This window comes from Trachymyrmex septentrionalis, unplaced genomic scaffold (assembly GCF_001594115.1).
Source record: "Trachymyrmex septentrionalis isolate Tsep2-gDNA-1 unplaced genomic scaffold, Tsep1.0 scaffold37, whole genome shotgun sequence".
Lineage (NCBI taxonomy): Eukaryota > Metazoa > Arthropoda > Insecta > Hymenoptera > Formicidae > Trachymyrmex > Trachymyrmex septentrionalis.
This window is the reverse complement of record NW_017305536.1, coordinates 6803415-6822312: the sequence shown is the minus strand read 5'-3', so window position 1 is coordinate 6822312 and position 18898 is coordinate 6803415. Positions and strand designations below refer to the sequence as shown.

The window sequence follows — 18898 nt, the reverse complement described above, 5'->3', positions numbered from 1 at the left end:
AATATACTTATAGAGGAATAAATATTTTTTTTTATTTTGTATATATTATAGTATTCGGCACTGTTTTAAATGCGCCAATGTTAAGCCAGGTTGTTCATTTCGAACAATGACCATTTTTAATGTCGAATTAAGAAGCTCATTTGATATAGATGTGTCACGCGTCTGCATTTGCTCGTTGTGAAATGTATTTCATATTCTTTCCGTAGTCCGAACAAACTCAAAAAAATACATCAAAGTACACAAAGATGTTTATCCGCAGACATCGAAGAACAACGTGGTTTACAAAATTTCATGCAATGATTGTGACGCTACGTACGTGGGACAGACAGGTAGAAAATTAAAGACAAGGATTGCAGAACATCGCAATCACATTAGATACAACACGTCGGCACGATCTGTAATAACGGAGCATAGGAGACAACTAGACCATGAATTTAAATGGGATGAGGTCGAAATCTTAGATGAAGAGCCCTGCTATCGTAGACGTTTGGTTTCAGAGATGATTAACATCAAGAAACAAAAGAATGGTCTCAACTTACAGACTGATACCGATGGCCTCCACAAAGCTTATATTCCAATCATAAATAGAGTTTGACTTTCGGTTACGAACAGTCCGTCTCCTCTCTCAGTCTGTGTTGATCCGCACTACTGAACGTACATGAAAATCGATACATAATGTGTGTCTTACATATCTGCGCTCCTTCTCACTGTACATATTTCATAAGTTTTTTATTTCTTTTTGGACATAGTAATTCAAACTTCTTACATATGATTTCTGGTGAGTTTTTTATGAAATAATTTTTATTGATTTTGTTGGATTTTCGGTATTTTATATTGTTTTATTTATGCGTATTTGTCGGTATTACGTTTTTTTTTTGTTCTTTAATTTATCCTTTTTATTAACTAGAACTTTACCAATGACATTTTTAATACTTTTGACTGTTCAACCATACGGAAATTATGTTTCGAGATCAAGACTCACCCGAACTGTGATTATTCTGAATATGCGGACATTTGCGACAATTGATTTTATTCTAAAATGAAATGTATTGTTTCGTTTGTAGAATTCGGAGGCGCTACTTGACGTATATAGCGTCTAATATTTCCGAAATCCGCCAGCGGCAACGGCCACACACGGACGGTATCATCGCGTGCGTAGATAACAGCCGTGTGTGCTCGATGCACACGTTCAGTGTACAGGGTGTCTACAGCCGCCGGATGTAATTTCAACCACAATTCGGACTCACGAGGAGACGAACTTCACGTCGATTAATAGCGTTGATGAAAATTCAACGCTATTCCTTTGTCGTGATAAAATCTCGGATATGAGTTGAGAAGTGAGATTCCGTCATTAATTCCGGAATTAATTTGCACGAGCTAAACCTGATTTATTAAATCTTTTTATTAACTTTTATTAACTAATCTTTTTTTAACTTTCTTAAATATTATTTTTAAATTCTTGTTTGCGCGGAAATAATTCAATCAGATCCTCGTCGAATTTCTCATCGAGAGAAAGTCGAAAATAATTGATTTAGAGATCAACGTGATTTTTGGGACACCCAGTATAGCGCACATCGCATCTCTCGTCCCTTTCCCTTGTTCCTCTCTCATGACCTGACTACCGCTCCTCTCTCGCTCCTAATACTATCGTGGTCTCTCTTTTCTGTTCAACTTGCAATGCGTGACGTCACGGCCACGTACGAGAAAATGAGAGATCGACGCAACCAAGGCAACCGAAGCTCGACAAAGCCGAGTTGCATGAGGAAGAAACGCGCACGAGACAATTCAGCTAATCTTCTTTATCATTAAACTGAAATTGACTATACGATTTTCATCGTTCTGTATACTTCTTCATGTGTTAGCATGAGACAAAAAATGTGTCACTTTATGCAAAAGATGCTTTTGTAAATTAGTTATCTAATTATTTTCAGCGTCGTAACTTGGATTTATATTTTTTTACATTTTTATAATTTATATATTTTATTTTTTACATCATTCGATATTCGAACGTTAGAATGAAATAAAATGACATAGGATGCAAAATGTGTCCCTTTATGCTTTTATAAATCAGCTAATTGTTTATGTCATTGATTATGTGCTTCAAAACTTGTCAATTCTTTTATTCACTATTCGCCAAATGAGTGATAAAAGTTTCTTATATATAAGAAATTTTTATATATTAATATATATTTTTTTGTTCGTACATTAAGACGAAGAATATATCATTTTATGAAGAAGAGAACATATATAAATAAACTAATTGTTGTTTCTATCATAATTCAAAAATTAAACTTTACATTGCAAAATTCATGTTTTTATATATAATCGTAGAATAAAAATATATCACTTTATATAAAAAGACACGAAATGATTCCATGTAATAATAAAGAATACAATCTTAATTTTGATATCTCTTTTTTTATACATATATCTCTATATATTACTGTAGATTGAATGCTTTTAGCATGCATTTGATAATTTTATTTTTATATGGTTCGTATAATTCACACAAAAATAAACCAATTAAATATTAAAAATTTTTAATTTGAAATTCTATTATCTACATTCATGTACATGGCATATTTTATATGTAGTTATTTAAACGTATTAAAATTAACATTGTTAAAAAAAACATATGTATATCAATCTCATATTTCTAAAATTATGATAGAAATTTTTTTCTTTAAATGCAATTGGAAACTGCAAATTAACAAAAAATCCTACACAGAAGTATTTCCTAATCATGTCTGATACTTAAACTAATTGAACTTAATTCACGTCGTCAATAAAATCATCTCATTACTCAATATTTATTTTCCAAATTATATAATCAAATTGTATCATATTATAAATTAATGTAATATTATTTATTAAGAATTACGAAGTTTTTGGTAAACTAATATTCTTTTCCTTTTTCTGTTTTACACGCAATAATTTTATAAGATTTATTGTTTATTATTTATGATAATTCTCATAATTATTTACTTTGATACAAGCTTAGGAAACAAGATAACTTTATGAATTTCAACGAATATATGCATAGAGTAGAATTTGCGTTTTAATAATATTAAAAAGTATTTAATTTAAGTAATATGATGATTTAAAATCGAAACGTAAACTTTAAATAGTAATATTCGTATGTGATTTTATGCAAATACTTTTGCGTAGCTCCAGCTTGCAGTGCTGGAGACACGTGGGAGCCAGCCGTTTAAACATTTCTTCTCGCTCGTTTTCTTCCATTACGATCGAAAATGTAATACGAACGAGATTGCATTTTTCTGGTTATAAGTGCGTTCCACTTTCACGCTGTATAAGCATCAGGTCTTAGTTGTCCATCAAATATTAAACAGGAACGAATGATACTTACAAGCATTGTAAACGGAACGCGAAAAATACTAAATTTTAATAAATTAATCTTTAATCTTTATGCAATTATATATCATGAAAACGGGATAAATTAAGATTCATTTAATTTATGTTAATTAAAAGGTACTAATTAATTTCAAGATATCAAAATGACGTATAACTCGTATAAATAATAATGAATACTAATTATATTTTAATAAGAATAATCTAAATTTATACAAATGTAACAAAGAAAATGAACTTGACATTTGTTTACAAACAGATTTATAATTGAGTAGATCTAATAAATCCACTGTTAGAGAGCGCTGGAGAGTTAAACAAACTTAACGATACAGTCTGAAACAGACAAAGGGCGCCGTTAGTATCATCGCCATCTAGTATCGTTTCCGACGATCTCTGTCATTAAAAAGCAACCTTTCGGCAGGTGCATAAATCGTCTCGGCAAATAAAGGGCCCATTTGAACCCAGCCCTGGGCAGACGTTTCCTCTCCGTCGTTCATTCTCGCGCTTCCCGTCTCACCCTCTCGCATTCATCTTTCCTCTCCTTTTCTTTCTGCACCGCGCATCTCTTTCGCTCGGCCTGTTTACAAACACGCGTAAACTCGGCCGAATATATGACATCATCGCGCAAGCCCGGGCAACACGGCGCCCAGAAGGACAACGGCGACGATGATATCGGCAGCGGCGACGTTGACGACGAAAAAGCCGCTATCGATCCGCAAGAGAGCCCCCTGGCCACCGTACTTTCGTTTTCTCACCATACTTCGTCTCGCGCTTCTCCACAATGTAAGCGTGCGCATGCACTACACCGCTCAATCCGGGGGGACAAAAATATCATAGCTGGTTGCACGGAATTATTCTGTGGTTTCCTCTCGGGATAATTCAATTCGCGCACATTAATTTTCACCTTTTCACGTTGGCCTGCTCTTTCTTTTTCGTCGTAAATTGTTAAAGGAAGCACACCGCTTTTCACCCCGACTCCAGAGAACGTACGCGTTGCGAAAGAACTAATGAGAAAATACTTGAAATAAAATTAACGCATATATTCTAAAATAAGCCATTGTTTTTAAGCTTTAAGTCTCAAGCAGTAAGAAATGAACCAGTTACAGGAATGTAAGAAAAGTAGTCAACTGTGATTAGTTAATTTCTTACGGTTTGAGACTTAAAACTTAGATAATGGCTTGTTGTAATGTAAGAAAGCCCATAAGAGTAACTTTAATATCTTTGAAATATTATTTCTGACATTTCTTACAAAATGATTGTCGAGTTTACACGCGGATAGGCAGACAAATTCGCGTAAACCGTCAGAAGAAATACGCTGTTCTTCTTGCGTTCCACTCGCAGAAATATAATAATAAACGAGGAAATACTTGGAGTAAAATTAAGAGTGATTCTGAGATGTCATTAAATCCATAACTAATTTGCACAGATCCCAAGTTTATTCCGAATTTATATCGAATTTCATTTTAAAGTGAACATTGCAAATTTACAACACTCGTCTCTTCATAGATAAATTAGATAGATAAAGCGCATCATATATTCCAGGATAAGCCTTCGAAGAACGTATGACAAGTGCATACAACTATGTATAAAAATATTACAGAAATAAATATCAGGTTGGGAAAAAAGTTTCTTCGTATTTTTTAATTCAAAATTATATATATATATCTTCGTCAAAAATAAACGAAATTTAAATTTAAAAAAAAGGTTTTAAAACTTGAAATCTCTACGTTACTATATTTTTTTAGTTTCTGTGAGTTTGGTAATTTTTACATTTAAAAAATTATGAGCTGAAAAATTTTCTTTTCACTTCTTTTGGGGTTCTCTCACGTGCCCAAAAAAAATTTACAAAAATTTTCGATTACCTATCATGAAAGCTTGAAGCTTTCCCAACAAAATCATTTTTTAAAACTGTTTCTATGATTTTTTGTTCCTGAGTTATTCACGAGTTAAGTAAAGGAGCATTTTAACTTCGACTGCTCATAAAAATCATTCTCAATACCGCGATTTAAAAAACAGATTCTTAAAACCGGAACTTTACGAAACTCTAGCGTATGATATACAATAATTGTAACGAAAATTTCACAACAAACGAAACATTTTTGCAAAAAAATTTTTTTAAATACGACAAAACTTTTTTCTCCGATCTAACATATAAGAACAATTTAAACGAAGAAATAAAGTACGAATAAGAAATTGGTAGGAAGGCTAAGCCTGAGACCCAGTTGCAGTGTATCTGCTGTGACATATATTCACAATTTCTGAATAGGTTGAAGTCTGTTATTTCCTGTTCCTATTATCTGTGCTTTTCAATTGTGTCTCAGGCTTGAAGGTGTCAATCGGTGCGCGTGAGCCGGCCGAAAGCGTGTCACGAGAGCGGTGCGATTTAACATTAACGCGTATAACATACGTAGTACGCGATGGTAGTATTATTATCGTCACGCTCGTCACCGCTCTCGTCACGTACTACGGTCCGGTCCGTGACTAGTAACGAGTATAGAGTACGCTGTGTGACGTCACCGTTATCAGTGGACAGGTTGAATTGGGTCGAATGCCCGGGCTAGTCATTTCCTTTTTTTTTCTCCGATCGCCAGGTCGTTCGACGGGTCGATTTAAATTTTAAAGGATGCGCATGCTCGACGAACAGAATGATCGGTCGCTGGTCATTATCATCACAATGGCAAGCGGCGCCGTTTTCGTTCGGCAAATGCGAAAATTGCCGGCGCGAATTCGCGCGCGGTCTTTGTGCAGCGACGTGTCTATTAACTAGATGACGGTTAAAGGGCGAATCGCGCGCCGACAGTCTGCGGGTTGATTAATCCTGGTTAGCGACCTATTGCTCTTCCCTTTATAGCTGTAACGTGGGCGAGGAGACACTGCGCCACGTAGCACGTATATAAATTGTTCCTGTTGGCATTGTAAAGACATAATAGTAATAAATACTCTTATTTTTCAGACTGTTAAAATCTTTCTAAGACGCTTATAGGATGTCTATCTGTATTATTAAATTATTTGTTAATTTTATTTATAATATTATTATTCTATAGTTCCGATTAGGATTGCGTTTCAAGATAGCACAAATTATATTCCGCGCGTAGTTTACAGAATTAGATATGATATAAATTTACACTAAATTATTTAAACATTAAAGATCCAATTTAACCGTTTAGGATTTGTATTTATTATGTATTTCACGTTTTAAAAGATACTTTGATTAATGATCTTATTTTTTCATGAACAATTCTGTGTTTGCGATGGAGTTGTGATGATCCATTGTCTCCAGAGAACGCTCGCTTAATCGGTACTCTTTCAGATACAGGTATAAGAAGTACCCTTTATAAAGGAATGTGTTTGAATTGAAACTTCCTTGAAGTACATATACCGCACTATTGTGCAAATTTTATTGTAGTAGATCTTTTTTACTCATTATCAGTTTTTTAAATAGCAGAGTATCGTAATATGTGGCTTTGAAGAGGTTAAACATCTTTTATAGAAACCGATTCTGATTTGATAATGATGTTTGATAATTTAAAAAGTTAAAGTTTATAAGTTAAGTTTCTAAAAATTTAAAAAAATTTTTTCACTCTCGAAAAAGAGCAAGAAAAAGATTTAAAATTTAAATGCTAGTCAGCAGGTCAGACATTAGAACCCCTGGCGCCAGCATTCCAATTCATTCATGAAAAAAAAGTAGTGTCACAAAAATATTTTGTAAAAACTGAAAATTTACGTACGGATAGTTTTTATACAACAAGAAAATGTAAAAATATAACTGTCAGACAGCCCAGCGTCAGAACATGTAGCGTCAGCACTAAATAATTTAATGCTCTGCCAAGTTTCAGATTTTACAAAATAGTCACATATATTTTTTCTTTTTTTTTTTGCAACTTTAAGTTAAGTTAAGTGTTGACGCTACGTGTTCTGACGCTGGACTGTCTGACGATTATATTTCTACATCTTGTTATGTAAACTATCCGTATATAAATTTTCAGCTTTTAAAAAATACTTTCGTGACACTACTTTTTTTTGGCGTCTTTGAAGGAATGCCGGCACCAAGGGTTCTAACGCCTGATCTGCTAACTCTATTTTACTTTTTATCCTGAATACAACCAATTATAAAAATTCTAGATTTTAAAAAAGAGTCACATTTTTTTGCGTCTATTATTAATGTTTGCCATTTGTAATATTTGTATAATCAAGTGAATGTTTAAATGTTCGTTTAGAAAATATTTAAGGGATTAATTTTCTCAGGCGTGTTCTTTTGCCCAGTTGCTTCTCCTACTGCCCTTAGGACTATTAACGCCCCTTTAGATATCCTCATCCACTGAGGGATGATAACGCCCACGTTGGGAATCTATGACTTAACGCATAATGCATAAGAGAATCAACCACAATTCTTCTTTTTCGTGGAAGGAGAGGAAAGATTCAGAATGATTGATTGATGCGTTACGATTTAGGTATATCACGGTCCTAAATCTGCAAAGGTTTCACTTTGGACATTCCAAAATGAAATTTTTCTTATTCAGAAAAAAGATCAGAATCTATAATCAGCTAAGAAATATCTTTAGAAATATCTCCATTTTTTTTCAATTTAATAGAATAATTTTTTTTCTACAAAGATTTAAATATCACGATTCCGTTTTATTTTAAAAGTAAGAATAAAAGAAATAGAAGTGCTCGAGGAAACAGGCGCTGTCTTTTCTTTTTTTAAAAAAGGTTGCGGCGAAATGCGACATGTTTTTTAAAAGAAAACAGACCTGTGAAGAATAATAAATTTTCACGGTGTGAAAATTCTCCGCGCATAGAAAAATTTCGGGACACTTTAACCATTATTGAGACTGATAAATTGCCGACAAATATGTATCTGATTCCGAAAAGGTTCCTTTCTAAAGTATTCTTAGCGGCAGGTTCATACTTTAACCATTATGAGACCATTCATAATCGCATAGCGTGAAATCGTAAAAGTTAAAAGACTAGGAAATATTATATTATCAATCGGTTTGAAGTCCAATGTTCGATTTTGCATGTCGGCTATTCTTTTCAGATTTCAGCTGTCGATTGATTTACCTGCTCTTTTAACATTAAAACTAACCGACTTTTCTGTTCTATTTAAGTATATTATATATGAGTATATATGTTTTTATTTAATAGAAAAAAAAGGAAAAGCAAATTGTTTAATTTAATCATTTACACATTACAATAAAAATTACAGAAAATTTAAGAAAATGCAGCATAGATCATAAATTCGAATATAATTTTTTCAAAAATTATAAATTGATCATTTCGATTGCTTTGGTAATTACAATCTTAAATTTGAAACGTGCAGATAAAGTGTGTAAGTTTATTAAGATTTTTTTTGTTCAACCGTGAATCGACGATTCACATCATGACTGAACACATCAGAGACTGAAATTAAGAGCGACGTAATTAAGACCGACGTTGAAGAAGGAATCTTAAGAGAAGTTTCTTGCTGCACTTTCTGCAGCGGCTTTTCATCACTTTACACCAATTAATTAATAAATCACCAATAATTAAAGTCTGCATATTTATGCTTGAAAAAACCTCTACATGTGTTGTGAAAATGTTCGAAATGTATTCCAATCTAAGTTATTTCATTTTCCCTGAAAGAGACATCTATTAATAAAAATCTAGGGAATATCTGAACAATTTCGATCGGAATCAATTTCGAATAATTCCACAATACGTGCTCATAAGTAATAACTCCTATAGCAATATTGCCGCAATATTGAAATTATAATATTTTATTTGAAATATTGCAAAAGTATTGTAATTTTAATATTTTGTAGGAAATATTGCAACATATCATTGCAATATTTTCTTAACCCGCGGTAAAGAAACTCGCAGTAGTCGAAAGGAAACGGCAAGAAAGAAACGAAAGGGAGAGAAAGAGACGCGTTCTGTAAAGCGTGATGCCGACACACGACTTCTATTTCGGAACGGGCCGTTACTCCGCGGATTTCGCAAACGCGAGGCGAGCGTGAACGAATGAACGGAACGGATGAACGAGCGAGCGAGCGAGCGAACGGCACAATACGCGCACGATATCCCTCGCGAACCGATACGGGGCCAAGGACACGGTCGAAGGCCAATATTCATGAAATGACACGCCGTCGGCGCGGATCAGCGCGCATCGTCCTCTCTGTCTCCCTCCTTCTCTTCATGTTTCCTGCAGGACGAGGGGGGAGAGCGAGGGAAGATTCGAAAATGTGAGAGAGGCAAAAAATGGAGGGAAATTAACATTTATTGAGCTCTAGAATCTGGAATGGAGTTCCCTCAAACGCTTAAAGAAAATTGGTACATTAATACAAATGAAGATAAGGCTCGAGAGAATGACGGAGGAAGCGGGGGAGAGAGGGAGAAGGAAGAATGGTGCGAAAAGTAAAGGAAGTGAGAATCCGGGGTTCGCGGAAATCCGAGTGTTCTATCTGAAAATATACACGAATCCCCCCCCCTCTTTCTCCCCTCCCCCTCCCCCTCTCCCCTATTCTTCTGTCATCCTCACCCCCGTTTCCTCGCCCCGACAGAAATAACCTAACGCAACCTCGGGTCAATATCGCAACGGACCCTTCAGGCGCGTCGATGTTTTCCGCGCGGTTAGTAGTCGACACTCGCACGCTTTTCCGCGAGAAGGTTAGTAGCATCCCCGCGCGCGCGAAGCGGATTGATTTTCTCCGACCGACCGGCGGGAGACCGTATGACGTGACAGCACGATATTATCCGCTCCCAGCAGTCCCAGCTACCTGCGGTGCGGCCGCCGCTTTTCCACAATCGGCGGAAGAGGCTGCTGGCGTCGTCCTTACGGTTTTTTTCATACGAACGAGCGTAAAGCCCAATTCAGACCGGATTTTTTTTTCGCCCTTCTATTTTCCTCGTTGATTTTTGTCACTTCCTCTCGCTCTGACTCGAGCCGTACGCGAATTAGTTATAACATTTATACACAATTTTTAAAAATACCCAACCATATAAATATATAAGTATTAAAGCTTTTCAAATATGTAAGTATTAAAGTACACATGTAAGAAATCACTTAACAATTTTTGTAGATTTATTAAAGTGATGAATATCAACGCGGAACACGAATGACTCATTGTATGTAGTAAGGGACTGGAAAATAATCGTGTGTACTAAGAGTTAAAATAAGTAATTAATTATTATCTTTCAGTAATTCTTTCTAATTGCTGTCTTTTAGTAATTTCTTTGGCTTGTATTAGATTTCTGTAAAAGTGACACAGGAAAAACGGATTTTTCCGTTATCAAGTGACGACGCATATATGTGAGGGTTTCTGTAACAATACAAAGCAAAAAAAAATACGCATCGACGCAGTTTGAATTGCGGCTTAAATTCTTTTCGTTTTTGTTACGTTACATAGCGGCTGTATCACTATGTACGTATCCGCATGAAATCACGCTCGTCATCGTGCGTACGTGCGTGCGTGCATGCGGTGCGTGCATACCGCGTACGTGCGTGCACGCGTGCGTGACGACAGAAATGCCAACGGAAATCACGGCAGGTCTAGAAGAAAGGAGTCCGAATTCCCGAATTTCCGGCGAAAGAGACCCGGCGTGTTGCGCGCGCCCCAAGCAGAAAAACGCGAGCCACGATAACGTCGAAGTGACATTAAAATAAATCGAAAATGATTGAAAAGTGACTAATGATTATTTTGGAGTCATTTTGTGCTCGTTCGCTTGAGCCGACAACGTCGCGCGTCGCTCGACGGCTCGAGCGGCGTTGCCAGACCGTGTCGAGATGACGTCACGAGACATACGACTCTGGGGCGAGCACGTAAAACGGCGAACTGGCCGAAGCCTGACTTACACGCGAGAAAGTACAATGATCCCTTTGTTGCGGGACGACGAAAGCGCGTCGGCGAAATTATGCACGGCGGAGTTAAAACGAACGAAATCAATTTTAGGATATTTTTTTAGGAAGAATTAAAAATATTCTTTTAAGTATGAATTTTTTTTATAAAGAATAAATTACCGTCCGTTTAGGACGGTTTGGTTAAAATTTATTTATTTTTTGTCTATTTTTTCAAAGAAATATATTAATTTATTGTTGAAACTTGTTTCGTAACATCTATTATTGCTCCTTTTATCGTTATTCTTATTTGTTTTGCAAATTTACGAGCTTTTTTTAACTTTATTAAAATTATGTTATTTTTAACGCGAGATATAAACACAGTTGTTTTCTTCTGGCGGATGATAAATTAATTCCCATCACGTACGTTTGATCCTCGCACGACGATGAATAACAGTATAGCAACTATCTGTCTTTTTTTGCAAATAACACGAACAATTTTTCTGAAATCTTATCGGTCATGTGCGACACACGCGTTCGCATCTCACCCCGATAGGATTTCCATCGATTTAAAGAGCTCGCGGTCGCAAATAACTGATACGAGGTACTTCTTACGTCACACACGCCGCCGATAACGCGTCGCCGTTTTCTCAACGCGATTAAACCTCCCCTCCTCGTCCTATCTCACCTCCCGTTACTTTGCGGGATCAGGAAGAATTCTCATTTCAACTTGGTATCGTCGTTTATCAAAGTAAGTACTTAGCGCTATCCTATCGTTCGTTGATACCAAAAATTCCACTGTTGTATGAGAAAACAAAGAAATATGCAAACGAGATAATATGATGATTCGACAGTTTTCCCTATCGTAACGTTTCAAGACGTCGGAAAACGTCGAAAAATGTAAAATATTTAATTGGTACAATTTACGCACCTATATATGTATAATTATACGGGAAAAGTTTAACAGACTGACGCGACGCTACGGGGTGAAAACTTCGGCTGGCCCGTAGTGTTAAAAACGGGTGAACGTGATTACGTAATAATCACGTGGGTTTCGATCGCGCGTCGGCACCGGTCGGCCGGATACGTCGCTCCGCGAATTCAAGGTGTCGAATCGATTCGCCCCGTCGCATCGGCGGAAATTCTCGCCGCGTCTGATTCCCCGCGTAAGCGAATCGATCGAACGAGGGTGACACGCGATCACGTCTGCCCGCTCGCGTCGCATCCGGTTCACCTTTCGTTCACCGCGTCTTTCTTATCAGCGAGAAATCTTCCGCTGGCAGATCGTTATCGGAACCAACTATAACAGTGTAAAAAAAGTAGAGGAAGAGAGAGGGAGAAGGGGGGGGAGGGGACAAAAGAGAAAGAGAGAACTAGTGATGGGCGATTCTGAATCGATTTTTGTACGAATCGATTCTTTTGCCTCGATTAATCGATTTTTTTTGGATCGATCTTATAGCTTCGATTGAATCTATTGAATCGCTTCTTCAGACTGGAGATCGATTCTTATGTAAGATTCACACAAGATCACGACGTGAAGATTCAACGTGATCTGACATATATATGACGATACGATATCCAATTATGCCTGTTCTACAATAGGGTCGTAAGTCGTAAGAAATTGGTCAATCATAGTTAAGTATAAGAAGAATAATCAACTATGACCTCTGTTACACGGTACGGTTTACGTCGAAGTTATATCGATGTTATGAAACTGGCCAATCATAGCTATTCCTCTGAAGAATGGAATGACTGTTACTAGAAAGATTGTTAATTATTATATAATTTTTTTGCATAGATAGAACAGAGCAGAGATAGAGTAGATAGAGAGAGAGAGGGGCGGGGGAGGGGGGGGGGAGATGTTTCACATCGGGAATAAAATCGAGATAAAGTATTCAGTCATTATGTCTAGCCATATCACACGCGATAATATGATACGCACGATTTCACGATTTCTGACGCGTGCCTTTTTTTTTTTTTAATAACGCCTCAAATCCTGATAAAATCGAGGGCAACAAATCCTACTTTCATGGTTATTTCGCGCTTGAAGAACACGGAATTACGTGTATTCAAACATATTTCCACGTTTCGCAAAAACACTTGGTGTTTAAACTATTCAACTTTTATCTACTTTTTTACTTAGACGCGTAATCCCATATTCAGCTCAGACATTATTTAAGAAATTATGAAAGCAATATATCGTTTTCCCCAATCGAACGGAGTTGCATCACGGAGAGATTTGTGTTCCACGGCGAGTCACGGTGAATTTCTCACAGTAGGACAACGTATTTCGCGGCGCGAATCGTTGAAAGATTCGTTGACGAAATTTCAATAGCGTCGGAAGAACGAGCGAAATCCGACGCGCTGGATTCATTCTCGTGTCTGTCGCGTAATAAAATTAGAAGCCAGACGGCTTCTTCGATTTACAGCAGTACAAACGTCGAACGTCGGGACGGCCGCAGTGACTCTCATCAGTGGTGTCCCGACCGGAAGTTGTTTTGCAATGCGGCGCTAAAGTTGCTCTATCGGCCGACCTGATGAAAAATGATAATCCGACGATGAATGCAGGAAAATAAGCTCGTAGTTGTTTGTCGTAGTTGTGCGACGTGAGATGAAAGGAATATCCCCGACTTTTGCGTCGTTCTTATGCAAAGAGAGCGAAGATTACTTTAGATAGATGGTATTAAAATACACTATGAAATTACGCCGAGCTCGCTCCATGTTATCTAATCTAAGAACGTAGATTCATCTTATACCTATAAAACTGTTATTCCGGTCTTTCTCGTCTGATCTTTTCCTTTCCACAGTTGAAAAGAACTCTTCTAGATCTATTTATCACAGAAGTTGCCTTTAATTATAAAATTAAATCTTAAAAATTTAATTATAATTTATTTATAAACTTAAATTATAGAAATTAAAAACGAACGAAAGCTATGACGGTCAACGACATCTCTGGATCTCTAATTTTTTTCAAATAATACACAGAAAAAAATGATTTTACTGAAGTGTCTAAAAATTTAGGTAAATTATAGATTTACAAACAATTTTGTTGGGGACTATTAAAATAATTATATAGAAAACTCAAGCTGGACAACCAGTTTCAGCAACTAGTTTGAGCGTTCTGTGTAATTATTTTGATAATCCAACAAAATTATTCTCAGCACTGCATTCAGTATTCAATTTCTTAGATACTTCAGCAAAACCGTTTTTCCATGTACTTTGCAAAATAAATAGAAATAAAATAGAAATAAATCATCACAATAAAAAAGCTCGTGAAAACCAACACTGGATGGAAACTGTATAAAGGAATATGTTATTGATTAAGATTAAATACGGACGTTTCCTTTGTTGGGAGTTTTATCTTCAGTATAAAAGTAACAAATTAAAACTAATAATGTTTAATATTTATTTGCACATATACAATGGAGATATCAAACTGACAAACAATTTATTACATCATAAAACTTGCTAAATATAGAAATCATACAGGATGAATCAGAGTGGTTGAACCAGTTTTTTACTCTACGAGAAAATTATCGACCTAGCGATACAAATCAGAAACGTGGATACATCGTGTGAATTGCTAGGCTCACATTTAATAATTTTCACAATTCCACGCATCTGATCTATATCGTTAAGTCAATAATTAGATGTGTAATCGATAATTTTCTCATAGGGTAAAAAACTGGTTCATTTTACTCTGATTTATGCTGTATATCTTACGTGGTTCATATTTGTACGGTGAGTTTTTTAGAATCCGGGTGCAAGGGCACTCGTCCGGTTTATGTACGAGACACTGATAATATTCACTGGGTTACGGTGTTACGTCGTGATGTTTTATCACGAACGCTGATTCGCGGAAGGGAGGAGGGGGGGGGGGCCAGTCGAGTCGATCAATCGGCGAACTGTCTCCGTTATCTCCATCAGCGGTATATATTCTCGATCCCGACCCGATAAATAATGTTTGGCGCATTACGCCCTGCACCGTAATATACAGGCGGCACGTGGCCGAGTTATCCAGAGGTCAGGCCAAATTTACCAATCGCCTCGGCGTCCGTTCGATTTGCTCGACGCGGCCGCGTGTTTGCGGTTGCTCCGGTAGCCCTCGATCTGGCCTTCGCAGCCTCGTTATTCGTCTCTTGAGAGAAAGATCAGATCTGATTATAAGTACGAGTCGATGATAACGGTGAAATCGCGGATATCGATAAGGATATTCAGACATATAAGAAGATCCAGACAAATCATACTTGTTTATTACATCGCTTAGGTGGATATTACTGCCTTCCTTATTTTTTGCGTATTCATATCGTGGTCTTCAAAAATACTTCATTTTTTAACATTATTAATTTTTCTTCAATAAGTAAGAATTTATTATCTGTGTATTTTTTTTACGTTATTTATATGCGTTATCTTTCATTAGTTACTTATGTTACGTAACGCATAACGTTATCGATTATCTGTTAGACACTACACATTTCGCAGACGATCGCGGTTTTCCTCTACCATTTCCTCGATTTAATCTAAATACACACTTTCGAGAGGGAGATACATATTTATATCTAGACAAGGCAAGAAACGTTTGTTTACTCGGACTCCGAGCGGAGATGGCGACGAATGGGCACTGATAAGCCGACTCGTCTAATTATACCTCTCCTTGCCCCCGCCATGGTCGAGGCTAAATCGTCCCTCGCTCTTTCGAGAGGAGGGTTCACGTTACGATCTCGTGCACTATGATGTCAGAATTCAGATTGATGTCAGTCGCGTGGCGAATGGCTCTCGTTTCGACGAGAGAGAGAGAGAGAGAGAGAGAGAGAGAGAGAGAGAGAGTCATTATTTATTATACTGGAACATTCTCCCCTAGAGCGTTAAATACATACAGTTACATAAAATTATAAAAATTAGAAAGCAGGGAAATGAATATAACAAAAGGTAGCACTGTGAAAGAGCTTCATGTAACAATCAAAATATAACAAGAAAAAAAAAATGATAAAAATAAAGTGATCACAAGATAGAGTGAAACACATAATTTTCTGAATGTAAATAATATTAATGAGTGTGTAATTATCTATTGAAAGTAACGGGTTCAAATACAGAAGCGCACTAGTTTCGATATGGTAGAGCCACAGAGAAAGATAGAAAGAGAGAGATAGAAAGAGAGAGAGAGAGAGAGAGAGAGAGAGAGAGAGAGAGAGAGAGAGAGAGAGAGAGAATAGAGGAAGCAGCTGTGATAGTCGACGTTCACCAAATTGCCTGTGACGTCAGTGCTATACTCGGTTCTTTCTTCCCTTCTTTTTTTTTTTCTTCGCACGCTGACGGATCGCCGACGTGCCGTGATGAACATAATCGACGTCTTGACTGCCTCAATCGTCTCGTCTCGTTAGCGAACGTTATTGCGCGAGCGTCATTAATGAGCGTGTAATAATTCGAGATATGATGTAAACTGGCACGCACTCTTATCGGCGCTGTTATGTAAATAACCGAGATATAAACACAAATTTCGCATCATTCATTCGACCCCGAGGATGACTTATATTTTAGCGTGATTTTTCGCGATTCTTAGCGTAATAGCAAATGAAAAAAACAACGAAGATTACGAAATCTTCGTAACGACTTATATAAATCACTATCAGACTGACGAGATATCGCGTTGACGATGAAAACATTCGACGAGAGTGATGATATAGTTAAAATGTATTGAATTTCAACGTGAATTTGACTTTCTTATTAGATTTTGTTGTTTTTACTTAATGTAAATTGATTATCGATGTAAGTTAATTATTGACTTGATATACTGTAATTAATATCGAATTACAGCTTGAGATGTAGCACTTATTTAGTTTTTTACACGTTAAAAATTTATACGCGCAGCAATTCTCAAGACTGATTGTGAGTTATTCGAACCTGAAAGAATGACGCATAGCGTATGTCATTTCGTCTCGATAACATTATCGCGATAATGCACCTACACCTTGGCACTCCCTATCGACTATTATCGCCGACCGTGTCGACCATGTTATCGCTAAGAAAAGCGATAAAGTAACGCGCCATTCGTGCCGACTCAGCGGCTACGACGATAATAATGATCATTATTTATGCCATAGAGATTAGAGAGTTGCAACGAGAAATACAAGTTTCTCACCGATCTTTCGTGTTAAGTCCGGTATCTACAATAGGTGTTTTAAGCCTTAAACCGTAAAAAATTGACTACAACGCGACGAGAATAAGAGATTATGATTCGTTTCTTATGTGGCTTACAAGGCTTACAAATCTGTCATATATCCGGGGTGATACGAGTTTGCAAAAGTTCGCAAATAGATGACTTTTTAAAATTAAAGTCCTACGAAGGAAACTAAAAGTTACAATAATTTAGAATTGAAAAAATAATTAAAAATTAAAGTAAACGCTTCATAATATGTATAATTAAAAGAAACGTCTAAGAGCCAGAGTTGTTCCATCTTTATAAATAAATTCTGTGGTAATTTATTTGTTGGATAAATAAAAGAGTAAAAGAGTAAGAATACATAAGAGAGTAAGGGGCTGTCGCAGACAAAATTTCTGTAACAGTAACCTTAAGACGTGAACTTAAGCCGATGAGCCAATCAGGATACTGCTTTAGATTTACGTACTCTAACGGAAATGGAAATAGCAGTAAACTTATCCATCTTGCTAATTGGATTAAAAATGATTATTTTAATCAATAACTCTTTAATAGAATAACTGTAGCTATATATATAATATAAATTTTGATAGAATTTTATGACAATCTGATGATACCGCCTTATCGAAGACGCCGAAATACTCGAGATGCCTCTGAAGCATTCTAACACAAGCATGCATCCCCGGTACCTTCAAAATTCGGTATCAACGTTTATTGATCCATACACACGGCCGGCGTATCTCGTATCGTGTCAGCGATATTCGCCGGTTGCTTAAAATGATTGAAAAACCGGCGCGGCGGCGCGATAAGCGCGATCGCTGACACTCTACGTGACTCGATGCATTTTAATGTAAATAATCGCGAGATCTTCGTACACACAATGTCACGTCAGTCCTGATACCAGTTCTCATTTTTCTCGGTATAGTTGAGATACTACTCGATAAGAATAATCGCTGATACAGTAAGGAGTACTGTTTCGTCTCCGCGAGGGATCACCGCGTTTTCACGGCTGTGTAAAACCGGCTTGTTCATTGCGAAGAGTGGGCGCCAGGTTGATGTGAGAGCGTGCGCGCGTGCACACAGCATGCAGCCTCCCACCGTTCCTCCTTCCCCCTCGCCCTCCCTCCCTCCTCTCCTCCCCCCAAACCTCCCTCGATCCACGACGTTCTGAATCCTCCCTGCGCGTCCCTACTCGCTGCCGTGCTCCACCGGATTCCGGTCGCTGCCTACGTGTCCCCCTAGGGCACTCCACGGCGCGCATGCGCAACCTCCCGATTATGACGTCATCTACCATGACGCCACAACATCCGATTGGCGGAGCGCGTCGTCGTCGTCGTCGCGTCGCCGTAGCTGTTTTTTTAGGGATGAGGATGTCACGGGACGGAGGGGAGGTAGCTTGGCAATGGCTCTCGTGCGAGCGGAGTCCGGAGGGGGGGGGCGGGAAGACTGAGCGCGAGAGGAAACGAGAGAATGAGAAAGAGAGAGAGAGAGTTGTGTGTGAGAGAGTGAGAGCTAGCAGACTGCATTCGGGGATTCAACGGCGAGTCGGTGAGGGAGAC

At 37.4% G+C, this 18898-nt stretch overlaps 1 protein-coding gene across 1 annotated transcript in view; it reads left to right on the top strand.

Moving 5' to 3' along the window:
• Positions 1-18898, top strand: part of LOC108750406 — a 98174-nt gene that overhangs the window by 38583 nt on the left and 40693 nt on the right. The window lies entirely within an intron of this gene.